Genomic DNA, 25,762 nt, shown 5'->3' with positions numbered 1-25,762 from the left:
GTGATATGCGAAGTGTATTTTAACACCATTCGGTCCAAATAGGTGGTAAGAGGCAACCAGAAGAGATCTCTATTAATGGTTGGGTTACAAGAGGAGGCAAACGCAACATCAAGTCTGTGAAAAGGAGAGTATTCTACCAATGTTGTATGGAAAGATTTGCGAGAGTTTTCCAGTTAAAGGAAATGTGTTGAAAAGCGAGAGCAAGCATGAGGTCAAAAAGATCATGGGAATGTGGAGAAAAGTCTAAAGAGTCAGAGACACTACCAGCAAAGAGGAGACGTATAGAATAAGGAATGGAGATCGCAAACAGACGGGAAATGTATGGCCAAACCTTCTCCCAGAATTGGGAAACTGTAGGAGAGAGAAAGAAGAGATGAAGAAGGTCAGCATTAGAAGAACCACAAGTCCAACAGTTAGAATCAGAAGAAGGAGAAAAACGAGATAAAGAAGCAGGGGAGAGATAAAGTCTGTGATAAAGGAAGAACAAAGATTGGGTAAGAGAAGCAGAACGAGAAATTTTTAAGGATCTGGACCAAAGCTTATCCCAAAAAGTGATAGACCAGTCGCATCCTAAATCCGATTCCCAAGAGAGTTCTAGTTTAGATTTAACACGATTTGGATTGGGGGCTGAGAAGAATTTATAGATAAGAGAGGCTTTAGGAAGGGTAATAAGAATTTTGTGGAGAGGATTTTGAATAACAGATGAAGATGAAGGAATCTCTTTTCATTTATGGAATTCTAAAATTGTCTTTGTCATTTTAGATGGAAGTTGGTCCGCTGTATGAGAGATGTTTGGTTTTTGTAATTCTGCATTTTCTGTATTGAACTTTAATATTGTATGACACCTTTCAGTTTCAATAAAAAAAGTGGGAAAAAAAAAGAAGATGAAGGAGGAAGGGAATAATAAATGTCAAGCATAATCGCCATAAGAGTAGTACATTTCTGCAAAAAGGAGCGAGGGCAATGAAATAAGGACTGGAATTGGGGAAAGGAACAAGGTGATATCCCATCAAAAAGTTAACCCATGATATACCTTTTAATCTCCAAGTGTTCCAAAAAATGGGTCTGTTGTTGAGGAGAATAAGCGAATTATGCCAAATATGGGCATCTAAGAAAGATTCACAGGAAATAGTAGTGGAGTGGACCAAAGGCTTCAAGAGAGAACAAGTGTGTCTAAATAAGGGGAGAAAAGTATGAGAAGTTTTGGTGGAGAAACAAATAACTTCATTGAAGGAAAAGGGTAACAATAAGGTTTGTTCAATGGAGAACCAAAGGGGAGTAAAGGGAGAAGGGTCTGCTGTAAGCCATCTAGAGACCTGGCGCAGTGAGAAAGATTTATGATAAAGACGAAAATCCGGGAAGTTAACTCCACCATTAGATTTTGGTTTCCGAAGAGATGATAAGGCAATTTTGATTTTTTGATTTTTCCAAAAAATCTAGAAAGGCACGAGTCAATACGTTTAAAATAGGTAGCGGGAATGTGGACGGGGAGCCCCGAGAAAATATAAATTAGAATTGGGGCAATCATCATCTTAATCGAATCTAACCGTCCCCACCAAGAAAGAAAAAGAGGATTCCAAGCGGAGAATGACTTCTGAATTCGAGAAATGGCTGCAGACATATTTAGATTGATTGAAGAGGCGATGGACTTAGAAAACCAAATACCTAGGTATTTAATTTTTTAACTATTCCAAGCAAATCCAGTGGAGGAGAAGAGATGGGGAAGACAGAATTTTGGAAGAGGGAGAATTTCAGTCTTGTCTGAATTAATTTTGTACCCGGAAACCTGCGAAAAATAGTTAAATTCAAATAATGAAGGAGGAATAGATGTTTCAGAAGCAGAAATTAATAAAAGAATATCGTCTGCAGAGAGTTTCAACTGGTGATCACCGTAAGGAAAGCCGGAGATAGAGTTATTGTTACTGATAGAAGTCAAAAAAGGTTCAAGGGCTAGAACAAAAAGAAGTGGGGATAAAGGACAGCCTTGACGAACACCTCGTTGGAGTGGAAAATAAGACGAGACATGACCATTAACTAGAACCGAAGCTTTAGGGGCAGAGTATAGTAGGGAGATAAGGGAAATGAATTTAGGACCAAAACCTTGCCAGCGTAACGATGCAAACAAAAAAGGCCAATCAACTCTGTTAAAAGCTTTCTCTGCATCAACAGAGATAGCATCCTGAGGAATAGAAAGAGAGGAGACTTTATTTAAAACATTGAGAAAAAGACGAGAGTTATCGGAAGTAAGTTTACCCTTAACAAAACCACACTGCTCTTTACCAATAAGATGGGGCATAAGAGGGTTTAAACGTGAAGCCATCAATTTAGCAAATAATTTATAATCAACATTAACTAGAGAGATCGGACGATAGTTTTTACAAAAATGAGGATCACGGCCCTCTTTAGGAATGAGGCAAATAGTGGCTTCCTGAAAAGTACCTCCTGTCTTACCAGATGAAAAAAATGAATGAAAAAGCGTTAAAAGTTTAGGAAGTAACAAATCAGAAAAATGCATGTAAAATTCAACAGAAAAACCATCTGGTCCGGGCACTATTCCTTTAGTGAGGGTATTTAAAGTTTTGGAAAGTTCATTAAGGGAAAGATCGTTTTCAAGATCAAGAATATTAAGATGGGAAGTAGAGGGAGTAGGAAGTTTATCAAGATAGGTCTGAATGAGAGAAGGAGTGGGGGAAGATTCTGGCGTGTAAAGATTTTGATAAAAAAGTTTAAATTCATCGAGTATTTCCTGGTCCTTATGTAAGAGGGAGTTATCGGAAGAGTAAATAGCAGTGGCGGCTGGTCCATTAGGGGCGCTGGGGCAGCGCCTCACTACGCATCCGACAACACAAAAAGAAACTGCTCACTGCAGTTCGGGCAGCAAGAATGTAAGCAGACGAATTGACAGCTTTGACAATTCGTCTGTTTACATTTCCGGCCTGTGCTTCACTCAGGTGAAGTGCGCATGTCAACGCACAGTGCACGCAGGCAGGTGAGAGCAGGAGTCCAGAAGATGGACTGCGCATGTACGAGAGGAGAAGTTTTTATTTCAGCTCCCCACTCCATTCGCAATCCATTAGTATGCTGCGCATGCCTAGTGTAGTGCAGGCGTCTCGAGATAGGGTCCTGCTCGGGCGGTGACGTGTTTTTCACACAGTCGCCCCATGCCCTATCAAATGCCAGGATACAGCTGAGTAGCTGCCCCCAGTCGCATCCAGTCTTCTGATTTGGGATTTACTGGAGGTTGTTGAGCGGCAGTTTGACCAAGAGCGCGAAAGAGCAGGGCAAAGTTAGTTTTCAGCCTGGCCCCTTCCCTTCTACCTCTGTGCCTGCGATCCCGGTGACTTTTTTGGCACACACAGCGTTTCTTCGCCAGCGCCGGTGAGCCCCTTGCTTGCTATTGTATTTGGGGTCATGCGGAGGATGTTCAGCGGCGCCCGCGGCATTGCTCCGTAGTTTACAGAGAGGGCCGGCAACCAGTAAGTCACTGTTATGCTTTCTGGAGGTTTTAGCGGTATTCATCTCAAACACCTAGGGTCCTGACACTCACATAATAGACCCCCAAGAGAGACACTACCCCATTCCCACAGTAAACTAATTGTAATTTGGAGGAGCGCAAACAGGAAGCGCGTGTTTGCTCTGATATGCAAAGGCCGCTGCAGGCCAGGCCACAACATGAATAAGGCTTATCTCTACTGCGACAACCAAAAGACACAGACTAGGCTAGGCTGACCAGAGAGGAGTCCTCCATTTCGGATGCAGCGTTAGGAGAATCTCTGGCAGCTATGAAACCCTCTTCATCCTATGTGTCCTATCATCACTTGCACTGAGCGTCCACACGCGCCCTTCCCACAGTCCCGCAGATCAAGCACCAGCAGGAGGGTGAGAAGTAATAATACTGACTAGCTTTGTGGCTGTAAGTAACGGGAAATAGCATTACTCAGCTCACGAGTATTTGTCTTATGATCCTTAGAAAGATGATAGGCTGAGTCACCCCCTCGAGGATTCGGGGCTGAGACATGTAGTGATGTAATGAAGCAGTTCAGTCCTAGTTTGTGCTGTAATGTAGCAAAGGTGATGCGTTCTTGTCTGCCGTGTAATTTAACAGATCCGTTGCAGTCGTGTCTGAACTGTTATGCGATAGGTGATGGCGTTGTCTCATTGAGTTGCAATACAGCAGGGGGGATGTACTCTCCTCTCTGTGCTGTAATAGAGCAGAGGCAAGCCGTGCATCTGGGCTGCAACATAAGGGAGGTGTTGTAGCCTTGTGTCTGTCCTTTAATACCTAGTGGGAATGGGGTAGTGTCTTGCAAGCAAAGCTGTCCTCGTGCCAATCACCGTCACCTTGTACTCGGTCTTTGCGTGGTAAAGTGTGATTCGGGCTCATGATCTAGGCGAGGTGTGACGCTTAAAAATGCACCATTTGCCCCTGGGATCCCCCATAGGTGGTTCGGACTTGCTCGCTACGCTCGCTCACCACAGTGCAGTACAATTATTGTTTTACACCACACCACTTTCAAATGTCACTAGCCACCACTGGTAAATAGAATCTATAAGTGTGCACTCCTTACGTGTTTTGAGGTAATTAGCTAGAAGTTTCCGTGATTTATTCTGACCGCCATAATAACGAGCACTACTGCGAAGGAGTATTGCTGATGCATTGTCAGTAGTAGCTTTATTAAACTCAAGCTTAGCTCGTATTAGTTCCGGTAAAATAGATTTATTTGAGGATATGTAAAATTCATGCTCCAGGAGCTTAATATGAGCCAATGTAGTTTTCCGTTTCTGAAGAAAACGTTTCTTTTTCTTAGAGACAACATCTATAATGAAACCTCTTGCCATTGCTTTAAAGGAATCTCAAATAATGTGGGCGGAGGTGCTGGGGTCACAATTAAGCATAAAGAATTCATTAGCGAAGGAGCGAAAGGAGGAGGAGAAAAGAGGATCAGTAAGAAGGGAGTTATTAAAATGCCATCTGGAAGATTTTGGATGTGGAGAAGGTAAATCAAGGTCCGTTACAATTGGGGCATTGTCCGAGATAACTATGGGTTCGATAGAAGAAGACAGAAGATTTTGAGATAAAGATTGAGAGAGAAATATATTGTCTAGACGAGAAAGAGATGCGTGAGGAGGAGAGAAAAAAGAGTAATCAAGAGTATCAGGGTGAGAAAGTCTCCAAGAGTCAATAAAATGTGTTTGAGAGATAGTGTCAAGGAATTGTTTTTGGGTCTTATGAGGAATAAAACGGACTGTGGACTTGCGATCAAGAAACGGGTCTATAATCTGGTTGCAATCACCACCTAAGATAAACAAATCATCTCAAAATTGATTACATTTTTGCGTAATCAAAGGCCAAAAAGAACAGTCAGGTTGTGTAGGACCATTAATATTAAAGACAGTTAAGAGGACAGAATTAATTGACAACTTGGCTAATATCCATCTACCTTCAGTATCATTTTCTTGCGAAATGACTTTACATTTCAATTTCTTATGACATAGAATGACAACACCATTTATTAGTAGATGATGAGAATAAAACCGTACCCACCCAACTTCTTTTTAACTTAAGTGATTCAGCTTCAGTAAGATGGGTCTCTTTTAAAAGAACTATGTCCGGGTTATACGAAGCAAGGTGGGAAAGGATTCTCTGTCGTTTAATAGGATTAATAAAATCCTTTACATTCCAGGAGATAACTCTGAATGTAAGACCAATACAAATTGAAAGGAAACAAAAGCTACATTGATAAAGATAAAGAGATAAAGGAGAATGCCAATAAGTAAAAGAAAAAGAGGATGATAAAGAAGGAGGAGCAGAGAGAAAGAGATGAAGAAATATGAGGAGAAATAGATTAAAATTTTATATGTAGAAGAGGGGGAAACAGATATAGGGAGAGGAAAGAAGAATAGATCCATTAGGAAGAAGGGAGAGAGAAGGAAAAGAGGGAGAGGAGAAGAGAAATATAAGAAGAGACAGTACATATCCAAAAAGGATGACTGAGAATAACATACCTGAGGGAAACAAAGAGAGTACAATGGGGCAATGTCGACACATGACAAGACAAGCCACCCGAGTCCGGGACTCCGGACCGCATCAGGATGAGAAGGAAATGGAAAGGGAAGTATTTGGATTGATGGGACATAAACAGATCTGTATGAATAAACAAAAGAAACAATTAACATGAGGATAATACATAGGGAACAAATATGACCAGTTAACATACAACAAGAAATATCATAGACTTAAGAAACGTTTGTTACCTTAGGTGAACAGATACAAAAAGAATAAACAATAAAGGGAACATTGCTAAATCTATATAAGAAACATCAAAAGGCAGAACCACTTTATAATAGGAAAAAACAATATATGAATATGTAATAAACTATTAAGAATGCCAGCAGAAACTTTAAAAACCAACAGAACCGATAAAAACCTTGCTAAGCCAGACAGATAGGCCATAAAACTTAACGAAGTCTACAGGAACTCTGTAAGGGAAAAGTTTAAGTAATCAACCATTTGGGGAACTAGCAGTATCCATAACAGTAGCATTGTGAATATGAATGAAGTTCTTAAGTTCCGCAGGGTCTTGAAAAAACCATGTTTGATTTTGAAATGTTACTTTGAAAATGCAGGGGTGGAATAGTCCATATTTGGCGCCAAGAGCTCAGAAAGGCGCACGAAGGTTCAATAACTCTTTTCTTCTATTTGCCGTATCATTGGATACATCTTGAGAAAGAAACACCTTCTGCCCCAACCAAGTCGTTTAGCTCTGCCAGCGGAGAGAACTGAAAGTAAATCTGTAAATTTCAAAAATAGAATGATGACACCTCGAGGTTTAACCGGAGTTGCATAGATTGAAGGACGGGGACCAAGTCTGTGGGCTCTTTGAACGCTGAGGGAAGTTGTGGGGGGCATATCCAAAGGTTTTGGGAGAAAGGAGGAGAAAAAAGAGACAGGGTCATCACCTTCCAAAGCTTCCGGCAAACCATAGATGCGTAGATTATTTCTCTTATTTCTGTTTTCTAAATCTTCGGTGTGCTGTTGAAGGCTGAGAACCGTTTTTTCCAAAGAAGAAAGTCTTCGAGAGTTTTCTTGTACCTCTGAAATCTGTATTTCCATTGAAGACACTCTGCTTTCCATTGTAGACCATTTTTCTTCAAGAAATTGCATTTTATTATTGGTTTCCTCCACAAATGGGCGCAGGGCGCGTATCTTCTCCAAGAGTAACTCCATAGAGATAGGAGATGACGATTTGTCAGGAAAAGGAGGGTCGTGTTTCAAACATTTAGAAGAGGAAGTAGGTGGAGATGGTTTGTTAGAGGTAGACTATGAGGAAGAGTTGCGATTTGAAGACACCCCAGCCATCTGGTCAGCAATGGGAGAAGAGTCAAATACTGAGGAAGCTGGGGGAATTGCCAAGGTGGTACGTTTCGTGGGTACAAAAACACATTTTGGCTTGCGCAATTTCCCCATAAATGGCTGTCCGGCATGCAGTACAGTAGTCTTTGTTCAAATTTATTAGGATTCGTGATAACTAGGATTCCCAGAAGAGTTACCACCTAAATAAATGGAAATGCAAAATGGTCGGCATTGTATGTTGATAGAAACATCAATAGAAAAGACTTCTTTATCACATTGAGAGACCTGAGAAGAACCTCATATTAGGAAGACATTGCGTAAATATGAAAGACCATTGGAAAGCACAGAGATGCACAGTGTTGCTGGAGGTTTAAATTCACCGAGTGCATATTGCTGGTGCGCACTTATCTGGTGATGCTGCTTGTAATAGTGAAGGAGGCGAGAGTGGCATGCGTAATTGAAAAACAAAAACAAACTGTGGCATGCGCAATTTCCATCTGTAGCGTAGCGCATGAGATGCTACATACGTCACAATAAGTATATTATAGCAAGCCTCCAGCGATGAGGAAAAATTACTGAGGGAAATATTTGCAGCAATAAACATTCATAGGATCTCCAAAAGCGTCATCATGTCATAAGGCGTGCTGTGTAAATCAGGACACTGCATTTGAGACATATCGACCTCGTTTGAAAACAACAAAATGGTGGATGTTCTGAGGCAAGGGAAATATTACATATAATGTCCATAGCCTTTTAGTGCAGAGAGTAGAGAAATCCACATTAAAGCCAATCTTGCTGCAATTTGGTAAAAAAGTTATTCATTCATAGAGTAGAAGCAAAGAGAACAGAATAATAGAGGATGCTCGCTGTTATGAGGGAGCCGGTAGCCACCTAAAATGGTAGACGCGCTGAAGAACAACTATCAGTGATAAAAATACACGTGCATGCAGCGCTCTGCAGCCTCAAAAGCATCTCACCAGTCCTGGCATGTTCCGGATTAAATGCGGGTGATTTCTGGGCGAAAATGCGATCAGGAAACGCACCTTCGGATCATAAGAGGGACCCGATGCGTCGGAGTTTCCCAGTCAGGCGGCCATCTTCTCCGGCGCCGTAGCCACGCCCCCAAAATAGCTCAGTATTAATACCCATTAAAAAAAGGGGATAAAACCCAGCCAAAGGATTACAGACCTATTTCACTCTTAGATTCCACTGTTAAAGTCATGGAGCGTATTCTGTTGCACAGGCTGGAGGACTGGGCGGCAGAGAATGATATTTTAACTGATACCCAATACAGTTTTAAGAAAGATTTGGGCACAGTAGATCATAGTCTCAATCTGAGTTTAGTTATAGGTAAATTCATTTCTGATAAAAAAGGTTTCTATCTATCTAGCCTTTATGGACCTCACAGCAGCTTTTGACTGTGAGTCACACACCAAATTATGGTCCATCGTGAATGAGCTGGGAGTAGAGCAGGGCATCATCTCATTCATTAGACAACTTTATAAGATGCCACTGCTTGTGTCAGGGACGGTGAATACACTGACTTTTTTAACATTAAAAGAGGAGTAAAAAAGGGATGCGTTCTCGCCCAATTTTAATTCTCTTCATATATTAATAGAGTGGATACATTTTCAAAAAGGTGAGAGCAAAGAACATACTTTATATAGGGGCGCACACTCTCCCCATTCTTCTGTAAGCAGACAACGCGGTCCCAGTGGACAAAAAGAAGAGAGGGCTACAATATGTAATCAACAATATTATAGTTTTTATGCATAATTTAGATTTGAGGGTCAATGAGAAAAAAACGTTTACAATGATATGTGGGGCAAGACCGAGCAAAAGACCATCCCATTTTTTAGCAACACTAAGGTTTCTGAGGTGGCCTCCTTTTCTTATTCAGGCTTTCTATTTGATGACAAATGTAAGTGGAAACCAAGGCTATTAAATAGGATTGCCCTTTTTGAAAAATCAATCAATGGTTTGCATAGATTCTGTAAAACGTTTGTCTCTAAACCAGTGAAAGAGATATTAGGGGTTTATTTTAGAAAAAAGAGTGGCTATTGCTACATACGGGGCAGATATCCGGGGTGTGATAGATGCACAGAGGATCCAACAAGTAGACAATCATTTTCTGAAGAATCTTGTGGTGGTTCCCCGAAGTTGCACCAGTGCCAATTGCCATGCCAAAATGGGTATCTTGTATATTGAGGATAGAATTAAGTTATCCCCACTCTTATTATGCCCCTCTATCTGGGCTAGGGAAGATACAGCACTTAATAAACTTGTGATAAAAGACTTTCTTCAACTTCACGCTGCCCTAGACATACAATGGCTTGCTTACGTAAAGTCGGCATCCGAGATGATTGAGCAACTGGCCTTATTTGACATCCCTGAGTCCTGCCCATTTTTGAAAAGGGTAGTGTAAAGCAATAATTTTACGAAAAAGCCTTGTTGAAGGGAGTATTTTTAGACAATCTTAAACCAATGGTGAACACATAATCTCATCCACGAGGTGCTTCGGGGCACAGTGCTTTGGGACACTTGCAGGAGATTACTTGAGTAAGATACAGTAATGGGGCTTCTGAGGAACTGGGCAACTGAAAGCAGGAGACAGGTAAGCAATGCATCTGGGTAATTAATGGGAGTCTATTCACTCAGCTAGCTCAATAAACACACTTTTTTCATACTATTCGTTCATCAGAGTGGGTTTCAGGCATAGATGCTTTTTGGTCCCATGTCAAGAGTGACCCCTTTACCCACACTTCATTTTACTCAACTGCCCAATGTATCTTGAGAATGGTAGTTTCATTTTTGACCTGCTAAGTAGTGTTTTAGATTGGCAAGGTCATATCTCCGCGTGCCTATGGACAGAGCCTGAATACCCGCACAGGTGATTAGCTGCGCTATACAAATCTGAGTATTTAATTTAATTTAAAGTGACAAGGCCTTCTTCTGGTGGTATTTCTAAGGGTTTGCCATCTGCTTTGAGGTGAAGCTATTGTTATATATTATTATCAGTTGTGCAGCCACCATCAGCCTGCTGGATTTACCATATACAGTGACACCAGCAAACTTCAAATCCCAGGAGGTGGTCATTTCATGTAATCAATGTTCTGCAGAACATTGCATGCAGCCACACTCTAAATGAGGTTAATGACACTATTGACTCAGCACAACACTCAAAATTTGTCCAAGATGATTGATGATTCCATTGATGAATGTCAACAATAATATATCATATAATTCAGAGACTCCTTCTTCATTAATTTCTCCTCGTGTCCGGTCGTAGATAACACGTTTCATCCTTGCGGACTTCTTCAGGGCTATAAAACACACATAAAATACACCAACTTTAAACCTACATACCAATTCACAAGCCCCCATTACAAATTAACATTGCAAAAAAAATCTTAGAATCAGTCGACCCATCAAATCTGCATGATATAATGCGGCCTCCAAAGCACCCCTCCCAACGCAATCTATAATAGTTACCATTACAAATTAACATATCACATTTTCTAAATGTGCAATAATCAGTTTTGTGTTTCCTTTTTATAATCACATCCTATATTTATAAATTTTTATTAGCATAGTAAAGTTGCTTGTTATATCCACAGTCCAACAAGGGAGGAAATTACACATTTTCAAAATACCTTTATATTGTCTTTTCACTTTTGGCATCAGAGTAATGGAATACTCGATATGATTACACAACCACTAGCATCACATCATCCAATTTCAAGGCTACTGTGAGAGGGAGGGTCGAAAGGAAAAGCGAGGAGGCCGGATTAGTCGATCAATGGTGAACGGAGTTTAATCAGATACAAGAAATCAGTCCACAAAACAGGTTTAGGTATGATGGTCTTCTCTAGTTGTGGTTCTTCCGAGTGGTCTTCCGTCTGGTGATGGGATCCTGTCGTGGTCGGACTCCTCCCCAGGTTGCCTCGGAAAGCGAAAAGAGAGAAGGCGATCAGTTTTGTGGTTTAGGTGTATTGGAGAGGAACCCTTCACCAGTGATTGAAGAAGCACCCGTTGTGAGGTAGGACAAACGAAATAGGGGTGTGTCGTTAGGCATAAGACGGGGTAAAAAGAGTCGGGGTTTACACTAAGAATGGGAAAACTCAATTAAGGCTGGGGTATACACTCTACCGAGGATAAAGGAAACCAAAAAGGACCAAAAGAAGCAAGGCAGGACTTTTCCTAACTCGGCGGGGTTGAGATGGTACACGGGAGGGGTGTGCTCGGACAACTGCTCTCACCACAGACTTCCACACATTTGTATACCCCGGTGATTAGCTGAGCCCCACTTATCCCTCCCCTTGCCCGGGTCACGTACCGCGTTGGCCGCAACTCTCCGGAGCTGCGGCGGCTTGTCAGCGTCCTCCTGGGGGTGTCCACCACTCCTCGGACCAGGTCTCGTTCTCGTTCTCTCCGTAGTCTGGGGCTTCTTCCGAGTTGACGGTCGGCCTCGGTTCCTCTTCTCCTAGGCTGTTGGTCGAATCCTCTTCTTCGCGTTTCTCTTCCTCTCTGTGTGGCTGTCTTCCTCCCTCCGCCGTTTCCACACCCCCTTGACGTTCTTCCGGGTTCCCTTCATACTCGGCGGGTCCCGCCTCTCTCGCAGTCCATTGGTTCTGGCTCAACCCAGGTGATGGGGCTCCTCCCTGCACACAAGAGTCAGCGGAAACGATTAACTCATTCCCTCCCAGCCGTCTCGTACCATTGTCATGCTGTTGTATAAGGGAGGTTGGGAAGGGTATACCGGCTATGGAGGCCACCTCCTCACAGCTACCCAGTACCCAGTTTCAATAGATCACAATTGTGTTTCTTTTTATCCTAAAAAGCATATAGACACCATAACTATACTGTTCTATATATCACTGAATAATCTTCATTAAACCCAATTGCTATACTCTTGATGGCTGGAAATTAATCTTGAATACCTTTATTGATGACAATTTCTTCTATGTCTTGAATTATAAAATGGCATAGGAATCCATGAATCCAACTGTTTCTCTTATGTTTTGATCTGATATTTTAATCCTCCTCAGTTTCGTTATCACATCAGGTGAAGTCCTCCCGATTCCATAAAGTAAAACAACCCATTTCAAGCCAAATTGTACACTCTACATCTATTAAAAGAAGAGTGGCACTTGATAGATTGAACTCCTGGTGTATTCCTAATTCCACTTATACCTGTTTGCAATTCGTTAACAATTTTACTTGTACATTTTATTGCCACTCACTAAGTCTCAGGAACCCAAGCCGAAACCGGAATATTACGCCAGCTATCTAGATGTCTCAAATTCCCATAAAGGGCCCCCATTCATTTCCTGTTACTCATATTGAAAGCAGGAGACAGGTAAGCAATGCATCAGGCTAATTCTTAGGAGTGTCTATTCATTCAGCTGCCAGCTGAATAAACACACTTTTTCATACTATTCACCCAACAGAGTGGGTTTCAGGCACAGATGCTTGTTGTTCCCATGTCATGGGTGACCCCTGTACCGGCACTGTCATTTCACTCACCTGCCCAATGTATCTTGGGAATGGTAGTTTCTTTTTAACATGCTTAGCACTATTTTAGATGGGCAAGGACCTGTCTCTACTGGGCCCTAATATATGCCCTTTACAGTGTTGTCTCAGCAGAACAAATCTGAAAGCCCTCTCCCCCAAATAGATTTTGTGAAAGTCTTTGAGGCTGAACCAGATTAAAGTAATTGTGATGGGGACCTGTGGGAGGAAGGAGTAGAACCAGTGGGAGGATGATGATTACCAGTAGGAGGATAAGGATGAGGAGGTACACTAGCACGAGGACTAGGATGACCAAAGCGATGAGGACCAGGGAGACCTAATCATGAGGCCTGGTGTTACCGAGACCAGAGGGGACCAGGAACAAACAGGCAAGGAGAAACAGGCCAGAGAAAATAGGTCTAAAGGTACCAGGACAAGAGTGAAAAGGACCATGGGGGGGACAGGAGGATGTGGAACAGGAAGATAAGGACCGTGAACAAGGGCCTCAAGGAACAGAAGGACCAGAGGTTGAAGGAACTGAAGGCACTGGACCAGCACAACACGGAATACTAGGAGGTCCTAAGCACATTGAGAAGGATCAGAGGGACAAGGACTACCAGAGCCTGTAGTAGACAAACAGGGATAGACCAAAGAGGACCAGTACCAGGAGAACAATGGAAAGAAGGTCCAGAGAATGGAAGACCAGCACCACAGATATCAGGTCAAGAAGGATGAGGGGTCTTAAGCAAATGGACCAAGGATGGGAAGACCACAACTGGAAATGACTAGGGCTTGCAGGACCAGTAGACCCTAGATTATTATCATTATTATTTGCACCGTTACAGCAGTGTTATTCTTTTTCATTCATCCTATCATCGCACAGAAGGTGCCAGAATCTTCCATACTATAGTGTGCAGGAGGGAACATGTGTACAGTCAGCTTGAGCATCTATGTACATATTGTTAAGGTTTGTTGTGAAAGGGCTCTTTGAGTGCAAGATTTGTGTTAGGAACAGTGACAACAGTTCGAACCACATTCAGGAGCATCCCAGAATCCTTCTAGCAATCCAGTGCCTTCTTAAACACAAGGAAGAAAGAGGCAGTCTCCAAGGAGTTTGAATGCAAGGTGACAGAGTTAATTTGACTCTATTATATTGGTTGTATATTACTGAAAGCCACCCTGTGATTGTTCATGCCACTCATATTCTGTTTTCTCCCCTTACTCAGAACTCAAACCCAATGGCGACACTGACAAAAACGACCTGCACTCCCGAAGATACACTGTGCCCGGTTGGACCTGGCGTCAAGGCGTGGAAGTGTTTGTCTCTTTCTCTTCCAATCCCCCTCCCCTTTTGGGACACCTGCCGGGACTCCTGTTGAAGCCAACAGTGCCAAGAGGTGTTCAAGTAGGTATGGGGCATATCATTGCCCCTGCAGATATCGTGCTTTTCAGGTGAGTGGCCGCACCATGACATAACTGACATAAAGCCAAGCCACAACATACAGAGCTTCCTGGCCGATGGATTCCCCAACTGGTACCTTCATGGGTTTAGCGCAGGCTTTACCAGTAGATCAGGAAGCCCTGTCATTGCTAGATTTATCTACGGCCCTAGCAGGATTACAAAAGGAAGTAATTTCACTTAAGCAAGAGAATCTGGACTTGCAAAGTGAACTCCATCATTATAAATCACGGGACAACCCTTGGGGAGGCGCCAAACCAAAACAAAGACTTCCAGCGCTACAGGCACCCAGGTATGATTATCCTACAGTTTCCAATCATGTCCCTAGTTCAGATTCAGGCACAGCAACTTCCACCACACAATCCATGCATGTAATTCTCTTCGATATATATATTGAACCTCTTGCACACAAGTTAAGAACAGATGAGGAGATCATCCCTATCCACCAGCTCCCAACGCACAGTAAAATTGCATTATAGGCAGACGGTTTGGTAAATTACACCTCTGATCCAACGCAAACATTGACTAGGATAGAACAATTGACAACTGAATTCGGTGCACTTTCTGGATATTTAGTTAATATTTCAAAAACGGAAGTAATGTGCTGGAACATGGTAGGGTGGGGTGGCAGAGTATGTTCAGAGATGAAATATCTGGGGATAACAATTGTGTATAAAACCGAATAGATGCCTTCGCGTAACTTGAAGCGAGTGATGAAGGAGGTAGATAGACAACTAGCCAGGTGGAAGAACTTACCCTTGTCAATATATGGGAGGGTTAATTTAATACAAATGTTTGTTCTCCCAAAGCTAACATACCTTTTTAACTGTATACCACTCAGCTTCCCTAAAGATGAAATTAGGGGCGTGGCCAAGATGGTGGCGCGGTAGGACGCGGAACTCTGCTACTCTGGCTCCGCCGACTTAATAGCTTTGTATTTGCCCCATTCCCTGGACTCCAACTCACCAGCAGACGAGGGGCCTCAATCCCTGATCACCCTGGCGCCTTGTCAAGACGGCGATCGGATCACTGCAGCGTTCCTGCTGGAATCTGCTGGACCTGCGCTAGGGCTGCTGTGGCCGAGATGAAGGATGGGTAAGGCCCACATCCCTGGCGCTGCGAGGTAGCCTTGAGCACACCGGAAGGGCTGCATTGCCGCCGCGGCTGCCCGCACTGCTGACTGACGGTCCCGGGGGCCAGGCAACCCTCACATCTGGCAGCTGTGGGCCTGGTAAGGGACACGGCCTGTAGGGCGGCCGCCATCATTTCGTCTTCCACGTTGAAGGACTGGGTTATTCTTAAGACCCAGCGGTGCCAGGGAACAACACCTGAAACCTTCATGGGTTACCTGTTCTGGCGTACGAAACACAGAGACACGGGACACTTCCAGCGACGTCAGTGATCAGCGTTTATTTACTGCAGGGATACAGAGGTCACAAGAAGTACACAACGTGTAGGTTCTCGGAGACTGCTTCAAATTGTAGAAATGGATCGGTCCTTTTATACAAGTTTTTGCCATAGCACAGTATGGCGAACAAAGGTTACAACTCAGTTCCCACAATAAACTTCAAAAGGGTCGCGTTCATGTTTCAGGAGGCCGGAACACAATTACAACAGTCTTGCCGGTTCCCAACTGTAAAAACATATCTTCTCTGCAATAAACACATTCCGTCCTAACCGTAAACGCATTAAGAGAAAGGACGAAAACAGATGCAAAGAAAGGACAAGGATGCACAACAGATTAGAAAAGGGTGTTTGGAGTAATAAGGGAAACTTGATAACGGGATCAAAGGCCTCGTGTCCAATGTATGCATTGCTGAAACAATAGACCGGCGCGGCAAGATGAGCCTCGAGCGGGGCCATCTGCCTTAGCCGTGTCATTTCCCTCATTGTAAAAGTCACCTCAAAGAAACACGTGTCCCTAATGTAAGCTTGGGAGTCCCAGGGTCACGAAGCGGACAAAGTCCGTTCGCTGGCTACTTGAGGGCAAGAAACAAAATGGATGCTGTATCTAAAATGGAACCCGAGGGTTCGGATGAACCAACCCAAAAATAAGACGAACCATACGTGGTTGCGTAGCGAAACTGCGTACACCCACTATACTCGTCATTTGCGGTTCGTGGACATCAAACTCATCCATATTCGTCACCACTCAAAAGTGTCGTTCCGTCCCACACGGAACCTCAACGTGTCTGCTGGCGCGAACACTGGCCGGCCCCACCGAAGCAGCGGTGGCACCCTCCTGAAGGCCTAAGAGGCTCAGCACCCCCAGCACCGCGGAGCAGCCCTGAACACACCGCAACGGCCGCATCGCCCCGGCGGCAGCCCACGTTACTGTTAGAAGGTCCTGTGAGCCAGGTGACCCTCGCGTCTGGTGGCCACGGTCCGATCCGGAACACAGCCTGCCGGGCAGCCGCCATCTTGTGGTCTCACGCGCTTCTGGCCTGCATGCACACTGGCCGGCCCCACCTAAGCAGTGGCAGAAACCTCCAGAGGGCCTAGAAGCTCAGCAGGCCATCGCGACTGCCCGGGAGGACTCCAAGGTGCATCCCTCACCCGCATGCCGCTGACTCTGGGACCCTGTTCAGCATGGGTGAGGCTCCCGATCCGCCATTTTGTGTCTTGTCCCGCTACGGACTGCGGGGCCCGGGACCCGGCTGCAGGGGACCTCCCGGACTATCATTAAGGAGAGCGGTCACCAAGGGGTCAGTCTGGGCCACAGCGAGAGCGGGATACTTGGACACTACGGATGCCTCGTCCGTCGGCTGACGGCTAGCCGCTCCCCGGTGAGTCACTTAACGCTGGGGCACTGGGTGTCGGGACTGATGTTGCACCCGCGCAACACTTACACATTTGTCCCCGAGACATAAGAACGCAGCAAGACAGCTTCTAAAGAGATGGTGCTTCCCTCCCACCCACTCTGCGTAGCTGTGTGACCGGGTGCTCTCTGCCCTAGCCAGCGCTCCCCGCTAGACAGCACTCCAGGTCCTTGACTGGATGGAAGAGGTGGGCCCATTGGACACTGCTGCTGGGCCCTAACATCATTCTGCACACTGCCTGCCCGGGCTCTTTGACCCACAGAAGGGGGTGCTCCGGCGACGGGCGCCACCGTTAGTTGCACTGCGGCTTTCTACTGGGATTACAAGACTCGACGTCCCCACAAGCTCAGCACCCTTTTAACTCACTCACCCTGATCGCGGGCCTAGCTCCGTAGCGGGAGCTGCGGTGAAACGTCTGCCTTCTACACCTCAGTGTGCAGGGATGGCCTTAGCTTGAGCGAGAAGGGCAAAATCCCTCAAGGAACTTTTGCTCAAGCAACCGGGGGGCTCTGAGACATCCCAGGGAACATTTAAGGACCAAGGGCACGCAGACTCCGTTGATGAGGCAGACAGCCCAGTCACAAAAGCCTTCATGCTGGAACTGTTCTCTGCCATTAAGGAAGACATCTTGGAGCTGAAGGGGCAGCTCACATCTGATCTCAATGAGGTGCGCCGAGATGTTGATGAGGTGGGTGAGAGAGTAGCTGCACTGGAGGAGCATGAGTTGGCGAGAGAGGATGATCTCCACCAACTGCAACAGGAGGTCCTTCGTCTGCGGGACCAAAATCTAGACCTCCAGGCCCTCACAGAGGATCTTGAAAACCGATCCGTAGAAATAACATCCGCATCCGCGCGGTGCCCTGGAAGGCAGAAGGTGATGACTTTTGCGAGACTACGCCACGTTCCTCTCCCAGCAAATCTTGGGTGAAGATTGTCCGCAAAAGATCCAGATGGACCGCGTCCACCGAGTGGGCCTCCCCAGAGGCGGAAAAGCCCCTCGCCCGATGTGCTAGCCTGTGTGCATGACTTTCAGCTGAAGGAGCAGATCCGACGTATGGCGAGAGGGGCCCAACCGATTCAGTTCCAAGGGCACACACACCGGCCCTCTTTCAAGACCTAGCAGCGGCGACTCTAGATAAACAGAGGGAATTCCGCATTGTTACATCCCATCTCCAGGACAAAGAGATACCGTACTCTTGGGGCCATCCCTTCTGCCTCATCTTCAAGCACCAAGGGAAGTTGAGGCAGATACGTTCCCTCACAGAAGAAATGGACCTCCTAGGAATTGCTGCTGAACCGAATCTGGCGACAAAAGACAGTCCCTCAAAGCATGATAGGGGAAAACTCCCCTGATGGCAGACGGTTGGCAAACCATCGGCCTCCACCAAACCAGGCCCGGAAGAGATGGCAAAGGAGCGCGACGTGGTCATCTCAACACTTACGCAGTCCCAAGACCACCCGTGCACCCCGTGAGTCACCTCCACTTACACCAAGGGAATGGTGGATGTGTTGCAGAGCTGGAGGAGCCCCAGAATGGTCCATCCTTTCAGACTCCCTGGGCTCTCCCTTGCGGCTCGTAGGCTGCCTGGTATTGAGTTCTGAGACTTTATTATCAAGGTCCCGTTTCCTCCAGATGACCCTCTGGACTTTCCCTACTCTGACAGACTCGAGTCATGTTTCATTTTTGATATTTTTCTCTTTTTTCTGTGGGTCTGGGTGGGTTCTCTCCTCAGTGAGTTCTTTTATCGGTACCATGCATGGCGGCCATGCGCACATGGCCCTCTTCTGCCCTCTTTTTATCGCAGGACAGCGCGTACTCCTGCATAGCTCTCCTAACCCCTTCCTTCCCCTCTGGATCTTAAAATAGTCAGTCTCAATGTCCGGGGTCTCAACAACCCAGTTAAGCGGAGGGTGGTCTTGTCCTTTTTAGAACATTCAGGGTGAGACATTTGTCTCAATAAAGAAACCCACCTATTGCAGTCTGACACCCACCGTATGTGCCACAGTCCCTTCCCTCACCAGTTCTGGTCCTCTACCAACAGTAAAAGGGGAGGAGTGGCCGTCCTAGTGGCCAAACACTTTAGGGGTTCTGTAGTGGGGCCGGTCTCAGAAATCAAGGGGCGCCTTTTAGCACTGCGACTCCACGTAGGTTCCTCCTCCTGCACTATTGCTTCCATCTATTCCCCTAATGATTGCCCAAGGAAGTTTTTGTTGGAGGCTTGTGCTGAGGTGTTACGTTCCCCAGACCCTGCGGTAGTAGTAGGGGGCGACCTTAATCTCGTGATGAACGGCGGACAGGATTGTTCTGGCTCTCGCACTGGAGGCGCTGGCGCCCTGTCAGTGAAAGGAGACGAGTGGTTGCGAGAGGTGGGAGTTAGGGATGCTTGGCGCTGTCTACACCCCGACGAGATAGATTTTTCATAGTACTCGTCGGCCGCACACAAAACATATGCCCGTCTCGACCACTTCCTTGTTACTCCAGCTGCTTGGGCCCTAGTTACAGAGTCTACCAATGAAGCAAGGGCCCTTTCTAACCACGCACACATTACCCTAGCTCTGCGCTTCCCCGCTGGCGCCTGCGAGATTCCCTGCTCCGGTCCCTGGATGTGGTTACTGACGTCAGGCGATGCATTACTGATTATATAGCAACTAATGACAGGGCTGACTCACCACTCTCTTCAGTATGGGAGGCACTTAAGCTAGTAGCGCGAGGTGCCCTAATTGCTAAAACCCCCTATGAGAATAAGACCAGACGCGAGAAACACGCGGAGCTTGAGGCCACCGTTAAAGAATTAGAGACCATACATAAATGCACGGGTGCTCCCCGCATATGGCGGCAGCTAGAAAAGGCGCGCCTTCAGCTCCGCCGTTTGGATCTCGACCGGGCTGAACATGCTGTGATCCGCCTGCAACACAAATATTTTGTTGGCTCCAATAAAGGGGGCTGCATGTTAGCGCACTGCTTGCGCAGCCAGCAAGAGGCTCACTCGGTTAAATCGCTGCGTGATAAGTCCGGTCGACTCCTAACCGGTGACGCCCAAATACTCTTGTCCTTCCGTTCCTTTTACCACTCCCTTTACGCGGCTGATCCCTCCTTGCTGCCCGATCCTACCGAATACCTGAGAGACGCAGCGGTGACACCTCTGCCCGAGGGCGAAGCTGCGGCCCTGGAAGCGCCTATTCGCATTGAGGAAATTATCTCTGTGATTGCCCGGCTGAAGCTACAGAAGGCCCCTGGGCCGGATGGCTTCAGTGCCCTTTTTTACAAAACCTACTGCGCTGACCTCGCTCCTCTGCTCACCCGCCTGTTTAATTTGTTTGCAGACTCGGGATCCCTCACCCCCTCTATGCTACAGGCGTCTATTTCGGTTATCCTCAAGCCGGGTAAGGACCCTGACTTCTGCAGTTCCTACCGGCCGATCTCCTTGTTGAACATAGACGCAAAGCTGTTCTCCAGTATTTTAGCACAGAGGTTGAACCCCCACATGCCGGGCCTAGTCGATCTGGATCAATCCGGTTTCATTCCGGGATGGCAATGTGGAGACAATACCATGTACTCAATCTTTCCACTAGCCAACACACGGAAGAGGCTCTCTGGCTTCGCTTCCCCTTTGACTGGGTGTCCAGGGGACTTACATATCTTGGCTTGACCCTCCACAAGAGCCTGGCAAAAGCAGCGGAGGCAAACTACTCTGCGCTACTATCCCGGATCCGCTCAGACCTCCACCACTGGCGTCACCTACCCCACGTGGTTTGGGAGATTATCCACAGTTAAAATGAACGCCCTACCATGAGCCCTATACTTGTTCCAAACCCTGCCGCTAGAACCCCTGCCTCACGCCCTACGACAAATACAGGTGGCGATCGAGGGCTTCGTTTGGGGCCAGATCTCACCGTGATTATAAAAAACCCAGCTTCTACGACCCAAGAAGAACGGGGGACTAGCCTTCCCTAACATCACTCGATATTTCCATGCTTCACTCTTACATTATTTAGTGGAATGGAACCGTCTCATGACAGAGAAATATTGGGTCTTCATGGATCAGACGGTCGCGGGCCACCACATCTGGCGTGAAGCCTGGTTGCCGAAGTCTGCCCGTACTTGGGGACTCTACTCCTCACCAGTCACACGACCCACAGTGCTTGCATGGGACAGAGTCTCACAGTGGGCCAACCTGACCTCATTCCCTTCTCCCCTGACCCCGCTTTTCTCAAATTCCGCCTTCCTGCCGGGAATGACCACCAAGGCTGCAGCACGGTGGGTTGAGGAGGGTTGTAAACGTTTGGGGCACTCATTTGACTTTCATGAACTACCATCGGACTATAACTTGCCTGCCACTGATATTTATTTACACTCCCAGATGATGCATTGGATCTCGGAACCTGGGACGTGTCACCTGGCTTTCCGGCCAATGAAGCCATTTGAGAAATGGATACTTAACAAAAAAGTTGATAAAAGCCTTATCTCCGAAATCTACTACTTCCTTACCTCAACCCTCCCAAGGACCCGTACTGCCGGGTAGAAATGCTGAGAGGCAGAACTAGGGTGATTGTTGTCTGATAAAGAATGGGATGACGTTTTCTATCGGGCACACCACGCTACGTACTCCCCGAGCCACACTTAAACAGCTTTTAAAATTGCTACCTATTGGTACTACACCCCCGAAAGGCAATCCAAATGGCAATCCCAATGTAGCAGCCTCTGCTGGAGGGGGTGCGGTAATCCCGGGACACTTCTTCACCTACTTTGGCACTGCCCCAAACTAACCCGCTTCTGGGAATAGATCCTAGATGACATAGACTTGGCCTTCAACACTTCCATACCCTGGCTCCCTGCTTACACACTCTTAGGCCTCCCCAATGCGATAACCTTTCCCTTGCGCTCGACTAGGGGGCGACAGATGGCACTTGCGCTGAACGCTGCGCATAGGGTAATACTGAGAAGGTGGAAATCAGACAAAGTACCCGATCACACGCACTGGTTACTCCAATTATGGAATCTACTAGCGATGGAGAGACTTTCCATGGTAGCTGCAGGGAAGGGTAAAGATTATGCCAAAACTTGGGCCCCTTTTTAGGTCGAGGACCGTCCGGTCTGCCGAAGGCAGAACCGGAAGTCGGAGATTTAATGTTTTGGAGAAGAGGGGCTTGAACCCGCCCCTCTTCTCCCCTGTTCTCCATTGGCTGGCCTCTTGAATGCTGGCCAGCCATTGGAGAAGAGGCTTTGTCACTCCGAACAGGCCCCGTCCTTTTCGGATTCGGGGGCGTGTTTTTTCGTTACTTTTCTAATTATCTCCTCCAGCCAATGGCAAGAGGAGAGAAAAGCAAAACACGCCCCCGAATCTGAAAACGCCACTGCGTTTCTCCGAGGCATTTCTGCTTCGCCTTGGAGAAAGGCGGTGGTGTCTTCCGGTGCCCTCGGCTTGTTCCTCTTTACTTGCGTGTGGTCACTCTTTAGCACAGCTCGTGTCAACAGGCTGCCATGTCCGCACTAATTGTTTCCATATTTCAGACCAAACGATGATTGATCTCTGTTTATATTGTAGCCGTGTGTACAATTCGGAGACGGGGCACTGTTGAGATTTGTAGTCTCTCTAGTCTAATGGGATAAACGGAACTACAAATCCCACAATGCATAGTACAAACATGAACGAGGTGAGTTACGCATGGATACGGAAACTGGAGAGTCCTGGAAATCCTCCTTCTTGTGTCAAGGTGAGTGAGTGATGACAAACTGAACAGGTCCACGGGCATACCGGACAAGCCCGTCGAGCACTGACTGCCCTTTCAGTGAGTCCGAGCCTGTGTTTGAAGCAGCCCGTGCTCGGCCCTCACCTGGAGTAAAGGGGAGGGGCTGGGGGGCTTTAAAGAGGCCATTGAGACCGACCGTCTGCTACGCTTCACCTTCCAGGCTCCTGCGCTCAACCCGTGTGATCTGAGACTTGCAGTAAGAGGCTGGGACAGGGGTGTTGCGTTTGTGGTTTGTTCTGGGTGACACAGGGTTATTGGCTGCGGTGTGTGGCTTGTTCTCGGTGGCAACCCTGCTGTCTGTGGTGTGTTCTGGGTGACAACAGCGTGACTAGCCGCGGTATGCGTGGTTTGTGGTCTGTTCTGTGTGGCAAGAAGAGGCCTGTGTCTCGTTCTGGGTGATCACGTGATACTCCGCGGTATGGTGGTTTAATGTCTGGTCTGGGTGACTACAATGCGTTCGCGGGAGGCTTCACGAGTGTTTTAACGATACCATTCACTTTTCAGAATGTGAGCAGCGACCTGAGGTTAATCTATCCATGCATTGAGGTTACTTTAGTCTTTTCCTGCCCTTAGCTTTTCCTTTTTCACATCTTTGCCTCTCTCCCTTACCTTGCTCTTTACTGCTGTCACCTGGCTCCCTCCCCTGCTCGCTATTAATCGAGGCACAAAGATCAACAGAGTAATTTTCGCATTGAGGCGTTTAAGCCAACACTTGACTAGTTGAACTGCGGAGCCCATGCTGACAGTCCTCACGGCTAAACTAATCCCGGCCATCCACTATGGCCATCTGGCTTTTCTAGGGGCTTTGGGTGAAATGATAGGGATGGCCCAGACAAAAACCTACAAAGCAGTGTCGCAACAAGCCAGAAAAGCCAGGCTACAATTGAAATTTGGCCTCAATAGACCCAGTCTGGCATTACAGGGTATCTAATCCAGTATTACGTCAGGCTCCTCAAAGCCTCGGACAACACTCTTAAACACCAATTGGGTTCGATTTTCAGGGAAGTGGATTCCCCCTGGCAGATTTAGTTGAGCCTTTCACTTGGGAACCTGAAGATAGAAGCAGAACGCCTGCCCTTAATCGAGGTTCCGATGACTGCCTGGACAAACGCAGTGAAGAGGCAGGTTCGGGCCACCTCCTATGAAAAGGATGGGGCTCTCTCCGTTACAACTGTAACACAACAGCACTGGACTCCTTACATCCCGGGGAAAGTTCCCCTCTACCTACCAGAGGTGCTTTCAGTCTAGGCACGTAGGAAAACTGTTAATGTGCCTTACAGAATTTTGGATTTTAATCCAGCATGGGCCTGCAAGGACGGAGCAGCACCCTGCGGCTATGCTTTTAGTATAAGGAATCTTGGCTAAGTCTTCTGTGCTGTTGCCTCAAATTGGCCGGAGACCGCCATCGGTTGCTGCGCCCTATTTTTAGGAAGAAGGGCACAAGGTCCTGTAAGGAGGCTTCAGGCTGGTGCTTTTCTGAAACAAATACATTCACCCTGGTGAGGGTGGCAAAGGTTTCACCCCTCATTAGACAGGCACTCGAAGGGCTGCCACAGTCCCTGGAGTCGGGGGCTCTGCCTGAACTCTTATCAGGCTTTTAGCGCTATAAGCACTACAAGAACAGCTCGTAATAAGAGGAATGAAAACATCACAGCAACAAAAGGCTGCACACGTGGGGCGGTTTTCTTCAAGGGCGCATGACTATGCGAAGGCCCAGATTAAACGAGTGCTGACCTAGCAATGTATTGTGCTGTGTCATCTGTAGCACCTCATTCAGTGTATGTTGGCACTTCTACGGAACATATGGTGCAACCACTTGAGCCACTGGGCCTGGGCCGTCTATGACCGTCTTCAATGACTTTCAGCTCTGCAATCAGTACTCGCGCTGCTGTCTACTCCGGCCCTTGTGCCTGGCCGGGGCCTTTCATTATGCAGCTCTGTGGTGTCGAAGACTCAGTCAAAATATGCATCACGCATAACTCTAAAAAGCATTTGCAATGCAATAGGTCTCGCATTTACACAAGTTTCAGCTAGTGGCATTGTAAATGACAATACCTTTTATGTATGTCTTGTTATTTAAAACAAAAATAGAAGGCATTGTCATTTACAATGCCAAGAGCTCAAGCTCTGCAACGGTCTCGGCATTGTTAAAGTTAGAGCTATTGGCATTGCTCATGACATTATTTTTGTTTGTTTTTGTTTTTAAAACATTTAAAGAAACGGCATTGTTATTTAAAATGTCAATAGCTTAATCACTCTCAAATGCGAGACCTATTGCATTTGCACCCACACACAGAGCCACCTACACACACACTGATGAAGCTATTGACATTGTAAATAACAATGCCGTTTCTCTACATGTTTTAAAAACAAAAACATAAACAAAAATAATGTCATGAGCAATGCCAATAGCTCTAACTTTAACAATGCCGAGACCGTTGCATTGAAAATGCTTGTTTAACTATTCTCTCCACTGAATTCCGTAAATTGACTTGCCCACAATACCTCCGTATCCTGATATTAGTTCCGAATGCCACTGCAACCACCCCATAAGAGTGTGTATTGTCGGCTTTTTCCTTTCCCCGGACGTGACGACTCCATTGCAGCACCCAAAACCCACGGGATGACGCACGTGTCTCTATTTTCCTTAATGCACACTGAGGATAGTGGGTGGGATGAGTTTTAGGGGTTTCTTACTGTTTCTATATTATTTCTAGGTTATGTTTATTGTTCAAATATGGAACACTTTCTAGAGCCTACGGACTTCAGCGGGTCGCATTCCCGATACCATGGACTCATTGCTTCTTAACTGATTTGCCTGCTTGTCCATGGCACTGCCTAACAGTTACTATTCCCCCCCCCCGCCTT

The sequence above is a fragment of the Triturus cristatus genome, chromosome 2_2 (assembly GCF_964204655.1).
Source record: "Triturus cristatus chromosome 2_2, aTriCri1.1, whole genome shotgun sequence".
Lineage (NCBI taxonomy): Eukaryota > Metazoa > Chordata > Amphibia > Caudata > Salamandridae > Triturus > Triturus cristatus.
Note: the sequence above shows the minus strand (reverse complement) of the source record.